Source organism: Pinus tabuliformis, chromosome 1_1, assembly GCF_031772625.1.
Source record: "Pinus tabuliformis cultivar Carrire ecotype Pingquan chromosome 1_1, CPIR1, whole genome shotgun sequence".
In the NCBI taxonomy this organism is placed as follows: Eukaryota; Viridiplantae; Streptophyta; class Pinopsida; order Pinales; family Pinaceae; genus Pinus; species Pinus tabuliformis.
Window position 1 is genome coordinate 689,151,736 of NC_142297.1, and position 19,593 is coordinate 689,171,328.

The 19,593-nt window shown below is 39.5% G+C and overlaps 1 long non-coding RNA gene across 4 annotated transcripts in view; it reads left to right on the forward strand.

Moving 5' to 3' along the window:
- The first annotated feature begins 439 nt into the window (after window positions 1–439).
- The window catches only part of LOC149215289 (uncharacterized), a 292,877-nt gene continuing 273,723 nt past the window's right edge, over window positions 440–19,593 (forward strand). The window contains exons 1-6 of one of the 4 annotated variants that reach the window (XR_016250467.1): window positions 440–747; window positions 1,009–1,031; window positions 1,155–1,244; window positions 1,330–1,401; window positions 1,486–1,564; window positions 1,713–1,851. This is a non-coding gene — a long non-coding RNA (uncharacterized LOC149215289). Of the gene's footprint in view, window positions 748–1,008; window positions 1,032–1,154; window positions 1,245–1,329; window positions 1,407–1,485; window positions 1,565–1,712; window positions 1,852–19,593 lie in introns of all 4 variants that reach the window. The other 3 variants (XR_016250468.1, XR_016250466.1, XR_016250465.1) reach the window with 3 other exon arrangements.

Consider the following 19,593-nt stretch of genomic DNA (forward strand, 5'->3'; position numbering starts at 1 on the left):
TGCTTTCTAAATATATTAAAAATAAATAAAAATTTTAAAATAAAAAACGGTTTTTATTAATTAAAATATTACAAATTAAATAAAATATTTATAATTTAAAATTAAATAATTTTGTTTAATACTTTAAAAATCTTATAATTTAAAATTAAATAAAAGTTAATAAAAAAATTTGATAGTTAAAATATAAAAAAAATAAATAAAAATATTTATAATTTAAAACCATATATTGAAAAACAAATCGCTGAAAAAACAAAACCAAAATCGGCGAAAAAGATTTTTTACAAAGGAAGGAATATTTACAAGAGGATCCTCTATTTCGTGTACTCAATTCAAAATTTGAAATGCATGCGGATGAAATGCCTGACCCCTTATAATACCAAAAAGCTATAAGCTATCATCTCAGAGCGCCTTGACCGTTCGAAAGGAAGATTATATAAGACGTTTTCGCATGCCAAGCATGTCCTTCATCTCTTCTTCTGCTTCTTTACATTGCATTGGCTTGCCTCTTTTTTCTTTCTGTGGATGTTTGTTTCCTTTGCATGGCCATGCATCTTGAATTTTATAATTTTAATTTGCTGTTCCCTTTTGACTGTAATTTGTGTGTTCTTTTATGTTTTTATTGTAATTCACCCTTCTTTCTTTTTTGCCCTGCTTGTTTGCATCAATTGCCCTGGTGATTTTATTGTGTTGTTGTAATATAGAGCAGGAGAATTGAAAAAGAATGTTGCCCATTGGAGTGGAAGGCAGGTATGGGTTTGTTTTTAAATTTAGGTAGTTTTTATTGATAAATCTGTACAGTGAGAAGCTTCATAGTAGATAATGGTTAATAGTTATCTTCTGGTTTTAGCTGCATAGAGCCCTAATCATTAAACCGACTGTCTTCATTATTTCTACATCACAATGAAGCTGTGGGAATTGCAAGGCCTTTAACCATAGAGATAATGCTTTTATTTTTCTTTTGGCAATTCTTGCATTTGGGTTTTGATCTGGTTAATAATTTTGCCACAGGTGAAAGGGAGGGTTTGCAACAGGTGAATGGAAGGCTTATGACACGAGAAACTTTGGTTTCTATACCTGTCTTATGTTTATTTGACTCAATCTGCCTCAGGGGCGGTGTTCACATATTTCTTAAATGGTGTATATGTGGTTTGCAGTGAATATGGGAAAACAAGATTGCAACGCAGGACAGGATACGAACGTGCCAAAGGATGCTCGTACACCTTTTGGTTTCATCATTAGGGAAGGTAAGCCAACTTACGTCTTTTAATTCTCGGTTTCCAAGACATAAAACATTCACCATTCTCGGTTTACTTAACAATATTGTAACAGGTGGAGTCAGCTTGACAGGCCGGACAGGCAAAGTGCTGGAGGATGCTCGTACGCCCTTTGCTTCATCATTACGTAAGGTAAACGACGATCCTTTATTTCTCGGTTTGCAAGACAGAAAAAACATTCACTAATCTCGTTTAATAATATTGTTAACAGGTCGAGAGGCACCTGATTTGTCTTTTATCCGGCGAACAGATGTTCGTACACCTTTCGTGCATTATAAGGAGTAAGGTAGGTACGGACCTTTCAACTCTCCCTTTCCTAAAGAGACGAAAACATTCATTGATGTCGGTATCGCGTAGTCCTTTCTGGTACATATTAGATGATGAGTTTTAACATTAATTTTTTCCATATTTCCTCTTCTGCTCGCATTCTTTTTTCAGGATAGATCACCAGATATGGTTTTGTTAGTTAAGAGGCTGCACTAATTTGTATGGAGCTCTAAAAGTACTCTTATCGTTCGAGCTTTTGGAAGGAGTCATGGATACAAGCCTGCTGAAGAATATCACGAGCCTCTGTCATGTATGTACACATTGTTTTGGTTGTATGTTTTCGGTTGGATGTCTTTTCCCTTTTCATTTTTATCCATTGGCTAGGCGATTTAATTTGTATGTTGTTAAATTTCTTTTCTAATTTATATATTTCGGAAGAGCTTTAAACTTTTAGTTATGTATATCGATGTTGTTATTTTTCTTTTCTAATTTTTATATAGTTCAGGCGAGCTTTAAACTTTTAGTTATGCATGTCTATATAGTGGATAATGGGATTCCGCCTTGGTAGAGAATAGCAGAGAGCCGTAGGAGTTGTATCATGAAACCGATACTGTATAGAGTTAAAATTGGTTTTCATAGGTTCTGCCAGTTGAAGACAGCCATGCAGTCCAAAACTTATCTTCTTCTTCGTTCAGTGATTTCATGGTCCACCACTAATTTGGAATTCCCATGAATGTTGATATCATTTAATCCTGTTTCTTATGCTATGGTCATTAGAATGGTGGATGCAGTAATCTCTACGAAATTGTTAGTGCCCTGTACCAGATCACATTCAAAATGATTCTATGCTTATTAGAGATCTCTAGGCCGCCTCCTGTCCCACATGTGATTGGATTGTTTTTGCTAGTAGCACTGTCAAAATAGTTTTAAGGACTGTTGGAGTTGATCTGTAGGTTCCCTGACTGCCCCCTTTTCTGACTTCTCTGCCTTATCAAAATTTCTGTAGGACCCTTTTATCCTCCAACCATGCTTCCCGAGCCTCATATACCAATTCTCCTTTTCACTTTCCTTTTCCTCCGGTCATTTCTTGGTAAATTAAGGAGAACATGATTTATGTTTCCCCTATTCTATTTCCAGAGGAAATAAAGTCCAGGGCCCTGCTTATGATCATTTTTGTAGATAATCCCATGTTAAGATTTTGTTCTTCAAGGAAAGCCATAGAAATATCCTAGTAGCATGAAATTTCCATAACGTGTCATCTCCATATTTATCATTATGGGTCCTCAAGGCTATCATATCCAACTGTCACTTCATATAAACCTCCTTGTTTGTTGTCCAGAGAACCTGTTAGATTGTTCAAGTACTCTGGTTGAAGGTTTAATTTAGTGTATTTGCATCTTGCTTCCATTACTCTATTATATGGGCCCGAATCTGCCTGAATCCCCAAATCATTAGCCTTCTTCTATAGCCTACTATCCACCAATTAACCTGTTCTTGACTATAAACATCTCTGCTAGAAAGTGTAAGTTTCTATCATGAAGGAAAATTATGACTTGTTGAGATAACCTGGGCACCTCCAGACCTCCAATTCAAGGGTCTCTTCTGATTCGCTCCCCTTGTACATTTCCTACTAATTAGTTGAGATTGTCTCCTAGGAGCAAATATGTTTCCATGAATTGTCCCAGTTCAATCGTCAATATATTCTTTTCCATAAATGATTGTCAAATCTCTTTAGTAGACATGATCCTCCAAATTTTTTGCAGCATGATCATTGGATAAAATGGGTCCTTCAATCCCCTACTTCCCTATTTTTTTCTTGGGTTTTGGAAACTAGAGGAATACCTCCGTTTATTTTTCCAGCCTATAAATATCTAAAACGGACCTTCCTAATGTTGTTGAGGATCCCTTTAGGTATATAGCCATGCCATCCAATGAAATGGGGTTACCTCTATCACAATATTTATTAATGTCAGTGTCCTGGACCTGTTGCATCACAGATTTAGTTTTATATCCCTTTTTATTAGGTGGGAACCTAGGTACTTCATAGAATCATCATTTTTTTTTGACATGGTAATGCAATGAAGCCTTGATCCTTTCTTATCTATAATCACTAACCCGATACATAATTATAGTATATTTGTCTAGACTGATTTCCATCCTCATTATGAAGCAATAATGCTCTATTGCTTTCCCTATGTACTTTGTTTCTTTGACTGCTCCCATTCCAAAGAAAACATCATCTACAAACATGTGAGAACTATTGGGGAATGGTATTAACTATGCTCCTTTGAAGTTCCTGTCCGCTTTTAGATTATTCAGGTACTTATCAGCCCTCCTGCCACCCACAAATGTGAGACAGAAGGAAACCTTGTCTTAATCCTTTTCCAGGTTTGGAGAAATGTGTGGGAGATCCATTTATCAATACTCCACAAGTGGTTGTAGAGTAGCATTACTCTATCAGGATGTTAGTTATGAGGCTAAAAACTTGTATGTGGAGTAACAACAACTGAGTCCACTCTATCATAGGATTTTGGTAAGTCCAGTATGATGACTGGTATCTTCTTCTTGATTGAATCAAGAGCCTCTTGAGCTATGCAAACTGCTTCAAAAATTTGACTTCCTTCTCAGAACCCAGAAGGCTCATCAGAGAGAATCCTGGATAGGGTTTCATTCTTCTTGCTACTTACATGAGATTATGGTATTCTCTTGGACCATTCACAATGTAATAACAAGCATCACTATATTAATATTTTAAAATGTGACTTTTTTTTGGTCCAGACATTGTTGCATTAAAACCACTGGTTAAAGTATTTTTTCCTAGCTCTTTGTAAATTGAGCTTTTCGAGGTCAAAAGCATCTTGCCAAGGACATGTGGAAAAAGTTCACATAAGGTGGTAGTTAGTGTAACATCTGCTTGAGCTGAAAGCACTTTTCCTGACCAAAATCCGCCTTCAGTAGCACCCCAACCTAGTCCTATACAAGGAGCAAGAGCTCCCATGTTGTTCACTTCTCTAGACTACACATAATGCCACTATGAAAACATAAGCTCCAAAAACATGTTCATGACTACTTTGTCCTGCCCAAGTTGCAGATGCCCCCCAGTCACACACACTGCGAGAACAACAACAATTGTAACAAAACTAGTTCTCAATCTTTCGTATTGCATTTACCAAAAGAGTTCCAAGGCCTCATCACCCTATCCATTTGGGTATAACCAGATAATTTGATATGCATGAGCGATCATTGTAGTAGATTTCTAACGAATCAAATTATTCGTACAATGGAGTAATGTATCCCCGTTGTGAAGCTGCAAATGTCAAACATCATACAATGCCTTTAGTAACGTAAGCCAATTTGTAAAGCTTTATATAAGCTCTTATATTATGGATTCCTGCATCCTGAATTGCCAAATGCTTGAAACCATCAACAAAAGCAATTGTTCCTTGTCTTGGATTTTGTTTTTTTTCCAATTGTTCCATCTCACACAAAACAAAGGTTGTGTTAGGTACATATCTTGCTGCCTTTCTGCTGCATAGTTGAGCTCTCCAACATTGCATATATTTCCTCAGTCCCTGGGTGTGACACATCTCCTCTATTGACCTCAATCCAGCCACATCTAGGAGTCTTTCTTAAATGCTTGGATTTCATCATTTTGCTCACCCTTTGATCCAGATGTAAATAGGAATGCATCAAATTACAGAGATAACCATAAATACCGATATGCAGTGGAAATAATACTTCATTTCATTAATGTAAAACACTGAAATATGCTTACAAACAGAAATGGAAATAAACCAGCTAGGGTGGTGGTAGCTTATCTTTGAGAAGAGATGTGGCAGCTACATGCCTCTGAATTGTGTGACAATGAGGCTCGAAGGCCTATTTATTGTTGACAAACAATGGAAAACCCTTAACATCCCAAAACCTAACCCTAGAAGATGAAACGCCAAATTGTGGGCCCGTTTTGGGTAAGTTGGTACATCAACTTCTCGGGGTCGTAACTTTGGCACATGATCATTATTTGATGCGTACAATAGCTCGTTAGAAAGATCTATCTGAGCACTACAACTTTGGGAAGAGCAACATCAATCCATGGACCCATGTTGCTCCCAGATTTCCCAAAAAATGTCGTTTAGGGCCTCAAAACGGCTCCGGAAGTTCAGGATCCGAAAAACTGCTAAAAATAGTAAATTGTGCTACAATTAATGAAACTGAAAAATTGAAAGAGACAGTTGTAGGGGTCTAAATGGGATAGGTGGGTGGCCTCCAACATCCACCTGGATCACTGTTGCTGCATTATTCACTTTCTTGTAGCACCATGGGTGTTTGACAGTAGTACATAAGTATCAGTGTTTTCAGGGTCTAACTTTAAAATATGTTCCACTGCAAATTCTCCTATCTCAACATTGCAATGGACTCTGTGTTGAGAAATCTAGGGCAAGGATAGTTAAAGGATTTCTCTGGTTGATAATTGCTTGTGATATACTTTTACTTCTTAGCTTATAGTCTTTTCTTTGTTATGCTATTATAATGTTTTTTTCATCAAGACAATTACCAGTATGCACAATAAAAGACAAGTGGCATAGTATGTAGGCTTATCAGCCAGGGCCAAAACCTCTCACCTCTTGAGAGGAAAACCCGATCAAAATTCTTCTTCTAGAACTTCAATTGACATGTATCGATACCATGACACAGAACCTTGACTCTAGTATCCTCCTTGTCACTAACCTTGATATTTTGCCTCTTCCCTTCCTCGACTTTCTTCTTGATCTCGAACTGCTTTCCTCAACTCCTTTTAGAGAAACTCGGTCTCTATTCTTCACACTGCTCCTTCTCGGTTTCCTCTAGAGATTCTCGGTCTCTAGGCTTTCACTGATCTTCTCTAGAGAAACTCAATCTATAGATCTCTATCTCGGTCACCTAGAAGAATCCTTCTTTCTTCGCTTGCCCAGAAGAAACCTCCTCTCCGCTTGCCCAGAAGCAACCTTTCCTCTTTGCTGCCCCAGAAGAATCTCTCCTTCGCTTACCCCAGAAGAAACCCTACTTCGCAATACCTAGAAGAATCTCCTTCGCTATACCTTCTTCGCACTTCTTCTTGATCAAATACTTGTTGAGTTGCTTTCCTTCAAGTGAGGTAGAGTTTGGCTTATATATACACCTTTCATCATGTCCTTTAGGTCGACATGATCACTTGTGGTTGGGTCGACTTGAAGAGGATAAGTGACAAGGTCTTGGAGGATACTTTACATAGACAAATTTGAAATTTTACAAAGTGTAACATGACTTCATTACATGACAATGACTATCATTTTATGACTAGATGACAAATAATTCCTGAAGACTCTCAATGGGAGTGTTGACTCAAAAATAAAATCTCTTGCTCATGAAACCCATGAAGCAAGTAATACTGCTCGGGGCTCAAGGGGTTAGAGCATGATGTATAAGATATAGTAGTGAATTCCCCCTTTTAAGGTGGGGGGGTTCATTGCCCACCAGGGGTCAGGACAATCATGGGTTCCTATACGATGAGGGAGGCTCATAGAACTTGTAGGAACCAGGCTGATGGCCATGATAATGGGGTAGAGCTCAAGTATTGTCTTTTTCCCACGTGCTAAATGCTTTTGTCCTCACCATCTTTTTCATTTTTAGGTACTTTTCCCGTTGAATGTGGCCATATATGCTTTTAACTTTCTTTTCAGTTGCATCAACCTCTGGGCTTCATTCCAAGCCATGACACAAGGTGTGGGCAAGGGAAAGGGGCGAGCTAACTCTACGTGGACTCGATGGAGGGATGTGGACCCAGGTGGGAGAAAAGATGGATGGGTTGATAATGAATGGAAAAAGGGTAATATAAGCAGATAAGGGAGTGGGACCACGCAACAAAAATCAGGGTTTCCCGTGAAATACCATCCCTGAAACAAAATGATCAGTAAAAGAGATCCCACGGGACTAGAATCCAAGGTTAATTCCTAAAAGGGGTGTAGGGGACAAGAGCACAGACCTAGCCCATCCTTTTTGCTGAATCCCCCCATTAATCCATGGCCAAAAGTGTCCAAGACAAGCAAACTACAATACTCAATTTCAAAATGACAAGGCATACCTTTAGATTCGGGAGGTCCACCTTCAAACATATGATCATGGCAGATGGTCGAGGGACCACATGGTTGACTCAAGTGGCGGAGAAATGGCGTAATGAACTAGATGATGGATGCAAGGGGCTACTCGCTGCTGGTAGAGGACCATCTCGCAGAAAAAATTTCTCCTAGGGATATTACCCACAAAATGGTGGGTAACATGTACCACATTGGGTTTTTATAGAACCCAAGTATGACACTTGTTATTCTTGTATTGTGTATACTATAGTGCTCAATATGGGTTTGCCTTGTTGATTACTTGTATGGACTTAGTTCATGTTTTATATTTTCCTCCCTTGCCTATTTTATATAAAGGGAAAGGTGTTAAATTCTTTTATCCCAGATCTGATTTGCTTTACTTTAAAAATATATTAAAAACCCAGAAAATATTTATCTCAAATATTTATGAAATTGTTGATAAAATAAATTTGATGGTATACTAACTCAGAAAATAAAATGCAAAAGAAGTAAACTAGGGAAATCAATCACACTACAACATCAAATTTGTTCCCAATGCAATCCTCTTTCATGTTAATTTCCTCCCCAAACTTGGGGCTTAGGGCCATAGAGAATACATAGAAAATTACAACTATTTGTAACTTGGAACTCGATCCTACTATGAAAAATGCGCCTGTGGAAATTTGCACTATTGAAGAAACTCAACCTCAAGAAAATTAAGCCTCCCTCACCAACAATTTGGCCCCTCTCTTTTCCCTCATATGACCCTTGCGCACTTAAGAAATTTGGCTTCTGTATATTTTTCCCCTCCTATTCATCTGACTTGGCCTCTCTCTGACATCAACTTGGATTCCCCTGAAATTTCTTCTGAAATTCCCTGTTGCAATTCTTCTTACTTCTCTTCAGTCTAAATTAGCCTCTTTCTCTTAAGAAAACCGCTTCCTCAACAATTTTCGTGTCTTCACCTTTCCCTTAGGCTTATTTTATAGTTTCATAAGACAAAATCACCAACCCTAATCTCCTAAGTGATCAATGGCTAGAATTAAATCCTAATCCTAAATTGAGATTATATTCTAAGTCACTTCGATAATTTAATTATTTATCCTTAGAAATCAAATAAACACAAAATGAAAAAGGTGATTCTCTATTTATGTGAGGTCTACTTCTTCTAATTTCTCATTAAAAGCCCCTACGCAAGTTTGATTTTTCAGTGGACAAAAGTAAGATTGGGTTACAAGCCAACCCACTAGCTTTATAACATAATATGCCAAAATAAGCATAAATGCGTGTGACGTAGACCTAAAAAGGTGATGAATTCATATTGTTTTAGGGATCAAAATGCTCCATTAAGGCAAAGACGAGGCTCAAAAATGTCTTCAAGCATCATGATCATCATCCATCTCAGGGAAATCCCCAAATCACACATCAAAGCAGCTCCAAGGGTTGAAAATCTAGCTGTGGGTGCCAGACATCATCTCCATGGGTTTCAGGTGAGAAATGTGGTGCCTCGTATCTCTAGCGTTAGGGCTCCATCGGGTGCAACAAGACGTCCTCAATCATAGCAAGAATAACCATCCTCCTTTGAGCCCTGGATCATGGCATGCCCATCAAGTAGAGTGAAGGCCAACTTGGGGGCATGCTTTGTCCATTTGTACATCACCAAAGATCCTCCATGCTAGGCAAGAGAAGCCCAATGTTCTAGTGCCTTGGGCTGCTCTAGGATGCAAATTAATTGCCCAAGTCATCAAAACACCTAACGCTCTGCCAAAAGTGGGCAACATTGCATCTGTTATGTCATCATGCTCTCTAGAATGTAGGATATGGCCTGGGATTTATGTGGAGTGGGGTGCCCTCAAGACCTCTAATGCTTTCGATAACCTGTCAAAATCAACTCAAAGTCAAGTGAAAGCAACCACTCAATAGAGACTAAGATCATAAATGCATCTAAGTGGATCATACTGAAGCGTTTAGGGCCATATTAATACTTCAAACTGGGATCACCTTGAAATATTTTACTAGACCAAGTCCATTAAAGGTGTTCCCTACATTTGTAGGGATGGCTAAGTATTCAACCCTTTTAGGTGCTTCTAGCCCCCAAGGGGAGGTGGCATTTCTAAGGTTAACCATTCAATCAATAGGCATTGGTGTAAATAAGTGACAATGGAAAGGAAGAACATTCATGGCCAAGTGCCATGGTCAAGAGACCAACTAATGAGAGTCCACATCTTGAGTGTATAGATGTAATGGAGGGAGCAATCATGGATGCATGAGTTACCTTGCTTGTCCTTCTTTTCCCACCCCTTTGGTGCACCTTTTACTTTTTTATATAATGATATGTGTTTTGGTGCATAGCTCAAGGGTCAATGCTTGATTTTTATAATATAGCATTTAATTTACCCCTTAAGATGTGGTGGTTTGTCACTAATTAGGGTTGGGACATGTAAGGGTTCCTTTTGATGAGATGGAGCATCAAGTACTTTGGAACTGGGCTATGGCTAATGAGGAGGGTGGAGATCATGCTTGGCTTTTGCCCACGCGCTAAATTATGTCTCGGCCATCTTTTACATTTTGATCTTATTTTTGTTCATTGTGGCCATGTTATGCCTTTCCATTCTTTTAGCTTCATCAACCTCCAGGGCAATGCTTTTTGGCCCTACTCAAATATGTAGATAAGAGAGCACCAAATCCCAATGAAGCAATGGCAGTTGAACGCAAAGAATAGAGATAGTATCAAGGGCTTATAATGTGTTTTGGAAGGTGTTATGTATGGTAAAGGGAGAATGAACACACTATTTCAAATCTAGGTCTTCCAAGTTGTGCCCCTCCTAGAACCCTAAGTCCTTAGGGGAAGTCCCATTGGACTAGGGATACAAAGTAACCCCCTTAGTAAAGTGAGAAAATAACTTTATAGCCGATATTGGTCAATCATCTAGATCACCCCTTTCTCCATACTAAATGCCTAGAACACTAAGTAAAAGCACCAAATTGCAAAATGATCAAAGTACTTGTTGAGTGGTATCCCATCATTCAAGAGGAGTGCTGGATAGTGACAACTATAGTTACTGGTGTAGATGGTGGAGGAGCTGACATATCATCATCGTCAAGCTAATGTGTAGGGTTGTTGGCTGGTCAGATATCCAAAATAGGAGAACATTTTATTTGTTAGGGTTACCCATTTTGGTGGGTAACACCTCTCTATTTTTATTTTATGCGCTAGAATAGTGTAATAAGGCTCACATGAATGGAATTAAGGAAGTGAACTATTTTCTGTTCTTTGAATCACATATGCAAAAATGTGAAGCGTGTAGCTAGAGACTCTAAAACAAGAACAAATACAACCTTGTCAACCTCTATTTTTGTTCAAAATTTTCCTTTTCTTCATATTTCCATTGGACCCTAAGTTATTTATGTTATCTCTTTAGCCAAGATATCCCTTGAAGAGTGGGAAGTAGGTTAGGTCACACATTATTTTGTTATAATTTTGGTTACTATGTCATTTCTCTATGATGAGTGTCAATTTAATTCATCCTTTTGATGGCTCCTTTTGGGTTGAAGCCATTGTTAGTGAATTGGAATTACTCTTCCTTGGGAAACCCCCCCTACCCTTTTTCTCTTTCTTTCATGGGAGATTTCTTATCCTTGCCTATCTTTTGACATTCTAAATTCTTTCATTGGTGCTTTGTTAGCTTTTGGGGTTATTCCAAAAGTGTTTTCACATAGCTAGGAGAGTGCTAGGTCTCCTAGTCCATAGGAGATGCTTGATGGACATATGGATGGCTTAGTTTGTGTGGATGATTGACCTTGTTTAGAGTACTAGCATGATGCATTTACCTAGGAGGTTGTTATCCTAGTCAACATTATGACTAGCCCATTGGGTGCACACAATGGGGAGGTCATTTGCTTGATTACGAGAGATACCTAGCTCGAAGGAGGAGTTCTAGGCACCTAGCCCTATGGAGTTTGGAGACTAGACTTGAGGACGCTTGGGTCGAGGAGCATACTTCATAGAGGTTGAGCGTGGACCTAGACTCATATGTTGAGAAGCATTGGCACATAATAACTACCTTGACACACATGTTAAGGTGTTTTGGGCAGAAAAGGGCATGCGATACATAACTAGGGGAGGAATGCCTTAAATGAGGACACTTGGAGAGTGAAACACCATGTGAGAGGGAGTGGTGTTGGTCTAGCAATGTGTTGGAGAGTGCACCATCTTAGAGGAGGGGGCATTGGGCCCAAGGAGGATCATGCTTGGATTGTGTACTCTTACCGATCAAACTAGCAGGGGACCTAAAGGGAATTCCTAAAGGGCAAACGCTAGGCCAAGGGCAACAAATGGAGTCTTAGTCCATTGTCACCACAACTAAGGCTCCCTTCTATTTATGGAATTTCACCGATGGGAGGAGACTCGGCATGTGTGGTGTCACTAATGAAGGATAAGTCAATGGATATGAGGGACCCAGATATCCCTTTTCCAGAATTTGAAGGATAAAGTTTGGTTGCTTTGTAAACAAGGTACTAGGTAATCTAGGGAAAGGAGGAGAGGATTTGAGGGTTAGGTTTATGGGATAAGAATTGTGAAGGAGTTTCCCAATCCCTAAAATCCTTGTTAGAATTGGTATTTAGGATGGTTCTTGAAGGATGGTCTTTCAAAAGAGTGGGACCACATGGGGCTAAGTGGACCCGGTCTAGGGTATGAGGAAGGAATGTAGCAACCAATGATATTCTTACCCTAGACAAGGTGGGGAGAGGATCAAAGAAAACATAATTTCTCAAGATGTTGGTTTGACCCTGGGAAGTGCTAGCCTTGGGGATGGCAGGGCAAGTTTTGGTCTCGGAGCTAGGGCTTGGATTTTCTCCCAACTCCACTGTCGGAACGTCTTCAAATTTGGAGGAGGGGTAGAGGAAAGACCAACGAAGGAGACCCTAGGAGATTGAATTTGTTTAGTGCCTAACTTGTCAGGAAATTGATGCCCTAGGCACCCCAATGGGACTAGACTTGGAAAAAGGTGAAAGAATAAGAGTTTTGGTGACCACCCTTGGCAGATTAGTGCCTTAATCCTTGGGAGAATGGATTCTATGTTATTTATGTGTAATATTTATTGGTTCCCAATCAAGGAAGCCTCAAAATTACTTCACAAACCCTCTAGGTCAAGTGAAAGCAATCTTGCAGCTTTTATACTGCAAATGCACAAGAGGAATTGCTTATCGAGTTCAAATTTTAGCCCTAGGATATTTTGCTCACACTACATGGCCCATACATGGAGGGAACGTTATAATAGAGATAATTCCACAATAATAAGCAATAACTACATGCAACAATTAGCCCTAAAACAACTAAAATCCCAATCTAGCATATATGACAAAAAGTAACAAGAATAACATCAAAATTTCGTACTTACATGCAGTAGAGTATATCCAACAATTCACAAATGACAATAGAGAATCTCCAAGAGAAGATAAACCAACAACCATACATCAAAATTCATCCATAAAAGCTCCAATTCATCCTCCAGAAAAAGTGCGAAATTTCTCTAAAGAAGAGAGAAATGCAATCCAAAGTGATGATGAGAAATGATCTCACCTCACTTGTATTTATACACAACTTAAGAGTTCGAATTAGCCTCCTTGGCTTACATAAGCCCTAAAAATAAGATAATGTTATAATAATACAACGTTTGGTGACAAGCCCACCAAATTAGCTCATAAATGAAAAGATAAGCCTCTCAAGAGGTCAAATAATAATCTATGCATGTCGTAGGGCACTTTAAGAGGCCTAATGAGGTCCATGGGTGCCATAATGAAGACAAGGACCCTTAAAAGCAATGGCAAGGGGTTGGCTCCTTGTAATAACTTGTGGGGTTCCAAATAACATCTGGGGGAACACAAGTGTCCTCATGGGTCTCCAAACAAATCAAAGATACTTGTAGGCGTCCCTCAAGGGCTAGGATGATGGTGTGGGTGATGCCACATCATCGTGGAAGTCTTGAATCATCTCCCAAGTGTATGGTGTAGATATGCAACTGGCTGGGCATGATGGATCAAATGCATCCACCTCGTCCCATAAGTGAACCATGAGAAATCTCTGATTGGATGTGGGGATCCATCGATTGTAATCTTCTGCTGTAGAGGCCAATGGCTCTCAACGCTCGCCCTACATGTGCCAATGTAGCCCTCTGAGGATTAGGACCCCGTATAGGGAGACCAAACCCAAGATGGAAACCATCTGCAATCTTGCATAAGATCCAATGCGTCTCGTAGCCTTCCAGTACGACAAGTCATTAGAGAAATCAAGTAAATGAGCGTACCTAATCATGGACCACAGGTGGGGAATTCATAGTGGCTTTCCCTTCCATAATGGGCTTCGAGATGTGCCAACGCCTCTTAATTCGAAATGGAGTTAACCAATAACCCTATTAGGTGGTTTCTACTTCTAATGGGGATAATATAGTCAAGGTACATCCTTCAAGAGGTGGTGGCACGTGACGGATAGGTGAATGAAGTAGGGAATGAGAAGGGGCAACCCTCGGTCACATGCTGGGGTACAAGAGTAGCTAATAAGAGGGAAGCCCACACTTGGGTTTATAATGTGTAGGAGGGAGCAATCATGGTACATGAGGTGCCCCGACCTTGATTTTTCCACCCTCCTTTAATACCTTTTGCCTTTTTGTGATTTTCTTTGATTAACTGCTTAGGGCTCAAGTGGTTAGAGCATGATGTATAAGATATAACAGTGAATTCCCCCTTTTAAGGTGGGGTGGTTCATTGCCCACCAAGGGTCGGGACAATCATGGGTTCCTATATGATGAGGGAGGCTTATAAAACTTGTAGGAACCAGGCTGATGGCCATGATAATGGGGTAGAGTTCATGTATTGGCTTTTTCCCACGTGCTAAATGATTTTGTCTCGACCATCTTTGCATTTTGTGGTACTTTTCTTATTGAATGTGGTCATATATACTTTTCACTTTCTTTTAAGATACATAAACTTTTGGGCTTCATTCCAGACCATGACCCAAGGTGTGGGCAAGGGGAAGGGGCAAGCTAACCATATGTGGACTCGGTGGAGGGATGTGGACGCAGGTGGGAGAAAATATGGATGGGGTGATAATGATGGAAAGAGGGTAATATAAGCGGATAAGGGAGTGGGACCACACAACCAAAATCAGGGTTATCCGTGAAATACCATCCTTGAAACTAAATGATCAGTAAATGAGATCCCACGGGACTAGAATCCACGGTTAATTCCTAAAAGGGGTGTAGGGGACAGAAGCACAGACCTAGCCCATCCTTTCAGCGGAATCCCCCCGTTAATCCATGCTCAGAAGTGTCCATGACAAGCAAACTACAATACTCTATTTCAAAATGTCAAGGCAAACCTTTAGATTCGGGAGGCCCTCCTTCAAACATACGATCATGGCAGATGGTCGAAGGACCACATGGCTAGCTCAGGTGGCAGAGAAATGGCACAATGAGCTAGCAGATGGCTGCAAGGGGCTGCTTACTGTCGACTGAGGACCATCCTGGAGAAAAAATTTCTCCTACGGATAATACCCACAAAATGGTGGGTAACATGTAGCACATTGAGTTTTTGTAGAACCCAAGTATGACACTTGTTATCCTTGTATTGTGTATACTATAGTGCTCAATGTGGGTTTGCCTTATTGGTTACTTGTATGGACTTAGTTCATGTTTTTTGTTTTCCTCCCTTGACTATTTTATATAAAGGGAAGGGTGCTAAATTCTTTTTTCCCAGATCTAATTTACTTTACTTTAAAAATTTATTAAAAACCAAAAAATATTTATCTCAAATATTTATGAAATTGTTGATAAAATAAAACATGATGGTATACTATCTCAGAAAATAAAATGCAACGGAAGTAAACTAGGGAAATCAATCACGCTACAACATCAAATTGTTTCTCAAAGCAATCTTCTTTCATATTAATTTCCTCCCCAAAATTTTGGCTGACACCAATAGAGAAAACATAGAAAATTACAACTATTGGGAAAAATGAAAAATGGGACTGTGGAAATTTGCACTACTGAAGAAACTCAACCTCAAGAAAATTAAGCCTTCCTCACCAGCGATTTGGCCCCTCTTTTCCCTCGTATGACCCTTGCGCACTTAAGAAATTTTGCCTCTATATATTTTGGCCCTCCTATTCATCTGACTTGGCCTCTCTTTGCCCTCAACTTGGATTCCCCTTAGATTTCTTCTAAAATTCCCTATTGCAATTCTTCTTATTTCTCTTTAGTCTAAATTAGCCTCTTTCTCCTAAAAAATTTTCTTCCTCAACAATTGTCGTGTCTTCACCTTTCCCTTAGGCTTATTTTATAATTTCATTAAGACAAAATCACTAACCCTAATCTCCTAAGTGATCAATGGCTAGAATTAAATCCTAATCCTCAATTGAGATTATATTCTAAGTCACTTAAATAATTTAATTATTTATCCTTTGAAATCAAATAAAAACAAAATGAATTTGGTCATTCTCTTTTTATATGAGGTCTACTTCTTCTAATTTCTAATTAAAAGCCCCTACGCAAGTTTGATTTTTCAGTGGTCAAAAGTAAAATCGGGTTACAAGCCAACCCAGTAGCTTTATAATATAATATGCGAAGATAAGCATAAATGTGTGTGACGTAGACCTCAAGATGAGATAGCTTCATATTGTTTTAGGGATCAAAATGCTCCATCAAGGCAAAGACAAGGCTCAAAAATGTCTTCAAGCATCATGATCATCCTCCATCTGAGGGAAATCCCCAAATCACGCATCAAAGCAGCGCCAAGGGTCGAAAATCCAGCTGTGGGTGCCAGACATCATCTCCATGGGTTTCAAGTGAGAAATGTGGTGCCTCGTATCTCTAGCGTTAGGGCTCCATTGGGTGCAACAAGCCTCAATCATACCAAGAATAACTATCCTCCTTTGAGCCCTGGATCATGGCATGCCCATCAAGTAGAGTGAAGGCCAAATTGGGGGCATGTTTTTTTCCATTGGTACATCACCAAATATCCTCCATGCTAGGCAAGAGAAGCCCAATGTTCTAGCTCCTTGGGCTGCTCTGGGATGCAAATTAATTGCCCAAGTCATCAAAACACATAACGCTCTGCCAAAAGTGGGCAACATTGCATCTGTTATGCCATCATGCTCTCTAGAATGTAGGATATGGCTTGGGAATTATGTGGAGTGGGGTGCCCTCAAGACCTCTTATGCTTTGGATAACCTATCAAAATCAACTCAAATTCTAGTGAAAGCAACCACTGATTAGAGACTAAGATCATAAATGCATCTAAGTGGACCATACTGAAGCGCTTAGGGCATATTAATACTTCAAACTGGGATCACCTTGAAATATTTTATTAGATCAAGTCCATTAAAGGCATTCCCTACTTTTGTAGGGATGGCTAAGTATTCAACCCTATTAGGTTCTTCTAGCCCCCAAGTGGAGGTGGCATTTCTAAGGTTAACCATTCAATCAATAGGCAATGCTATAAATAAGTGACAATGGAAAGGAAGAACATTCATGGCCAAGTGCCATGGTTAGGAGACCAACTAATGAGAGTCCACATCTTGAGTGTATAGATGTAATGGAGGGAGAAATCATATATGCATGAATTACCTTGCTTGTCCTTCTTTTCCCACCTGTTTGGTGCACCTTTTACATTTTTTAATAATGATTTGTGTTTTGGTGCATAGCTCAAGGGTCAAAGCTTGATTTAAATATTATAGCATTTAATTTACCCCTTAAGATGTGGTGGTTTGTCACTAATTAGGGTTGGGACATGCAAGGGTTCCTTTTGATGAGATGGAGCATCAAGTACTTTGGAACTGGGTGATGGCTAATGAGTAGGGTGGAGATCATGCTTGGCTTTTTCCCGTGTGCTAAATTATGTCTCGACCATCTTTTGCATGTTGACCTTATATTCTTTCATTGTGGCCATATTATGGCTTTCCATTGTTTTAGCTACATGAACCTCCAGGGCAATGTTTTTTTGCCCTACTCAAATATGTAGATAAGAGAGCACCAAATCCCAATGAACCAATGGAAGTTGAACCCGAAGAATAGAGATAGTATCAAGGGCTTATAATGTGTTGTTGAAGGTGCTATGTATGGTAAAGGGAGAATGGACATGCTATTTCAAATCTATGTCTTTCAAGTAGTTCCCCTCCTAGAACCCTAAGTCCTTAGGGGAAGTCCCAATGCAGGAGATCCTGGGAGATCGAATTTTATTAGTGCCTAACTTGTCAGGAAATTGATGCCCTAGGCATCCCAATGGTAATAGACTTGGGAAAAGGTGAAAGAATAAGAATTTGATGACCACTCTTGGCAGATCAATGCCCTAATCCTTGGGAGAATGGAGTCTATGTTGATTATGTGTAATATTTCTTGGTTCCCAATCAAGGAGGCCTCAAAATTACTTCACAAACCCTCTAGGTCAAGTGAAAGAAATCTTGCAGCTTTTATACTTCAAATGCAAAAGAGGAATTGCTTACCGAGGTCAAATTTTACCCCTAGGATATTTCACTCACACTACATGGCCCATACATGGAGGGAATGTTATAATAGAGACAATTCCACAATATTAAGCAATAACTGCATGCAACAATTAGCCCTAAAACAAATGAAATCCCAGTTCAACATATATGAAAAAAATAACAAGAATGACATCAAAATTGCGTACTGCATTACTTACACGCAGTACAGTATATCCAACCATTCAAATATGATAATAGAGAAGCTCCAAGAGAAGATAGACCAACAACCATACATCAAAATTCATCCATAAAAGTTCTAATTCATCCTCCAGAAAAAAGTGCGAAATTCTCTGAACAAGAGAGTGATCCAATCCAAAGTGATGATGAGAAATGATCTCACCTCACTTGTATTTATACACAACTTAGGATTTCGAATTAGCCTCCTTGGCTTACATAAGCCCTAAAAATAAGATAATGTTCTAATAATACAACGTTTGGTGACAAGCCCACCAAACTAGCTCATAAATGAAAAGATAAGCCTCTCAAGAGGTCAAATAATAATCTATGCATGTCGTAGGGCCCTCTAAGAGGCTTAATGAGGTCCATGGGTGCCATAATGAAGACAAGGACCCTCAAAAGCAATGTGAAAGGGGTTGGCCCCTTGTAATAACCTCTGGTGCTCGAAATAACATCTGGGGGCACACAAGTGTCCTCATGGGGCATACAGACTCATGGTGCTGTGCCTAACTTGACCCTTAAAGAGCAAATGAATATCGGAAAGGGCTTCTTGTCCAAGATTTGCAAGGAGTGTACGAGAAGCAAGTTTGTGTGATCGCACCCTGTAAACCTTTTCAGGATCCGGAGTGGGGTTGCACAGACTGCTTGGATGTCTTCTAGTGTACACTCTTGCAGATAATATAGGAAGTGGAGTCGCCACTTGAACAAGAAGTTCGACACAGAAAATCTTGAAATGTAAGAACCAAGGACAAAAAAACTCTGTCCCCGGCAACGACGCCAAAAAATGTTGTCGCACGGATTGGCACGACAACCCTCAGACCGGGGCTGTCACTCTGATCCCCGATCCCTCCGTTTGAGCCTGTCTCCCGCGGCTAAGGGGGGTAGACCCTGTGAGGTGATGGAGGCCAACTTCCAAGCAGTTGGGCTGGGAGACGAGAAGCACTAAGATGATTGTATTAATTTTGGTGGACTAGTGCCTTATGAGATTGTGGTTAAAACGATTACTTGTTAAACGATGTAAGGATATAAACCATAAACAACAATCATTTATCATCAAACTTGAGCAATGCTTAAGTATCCAGTAAAACCACAGAGTTCTTGCAATGATCAAATCGATATCTAGCAATTAAAAGAGATGAATGCTTTAAACAACCACACAATCACTGACTAGATACCCTATGCAGCTAACCCTTAAAAAGTGCAGACTTTCTTAAATCTCAGCATGAAAATAATGATTTCCCGA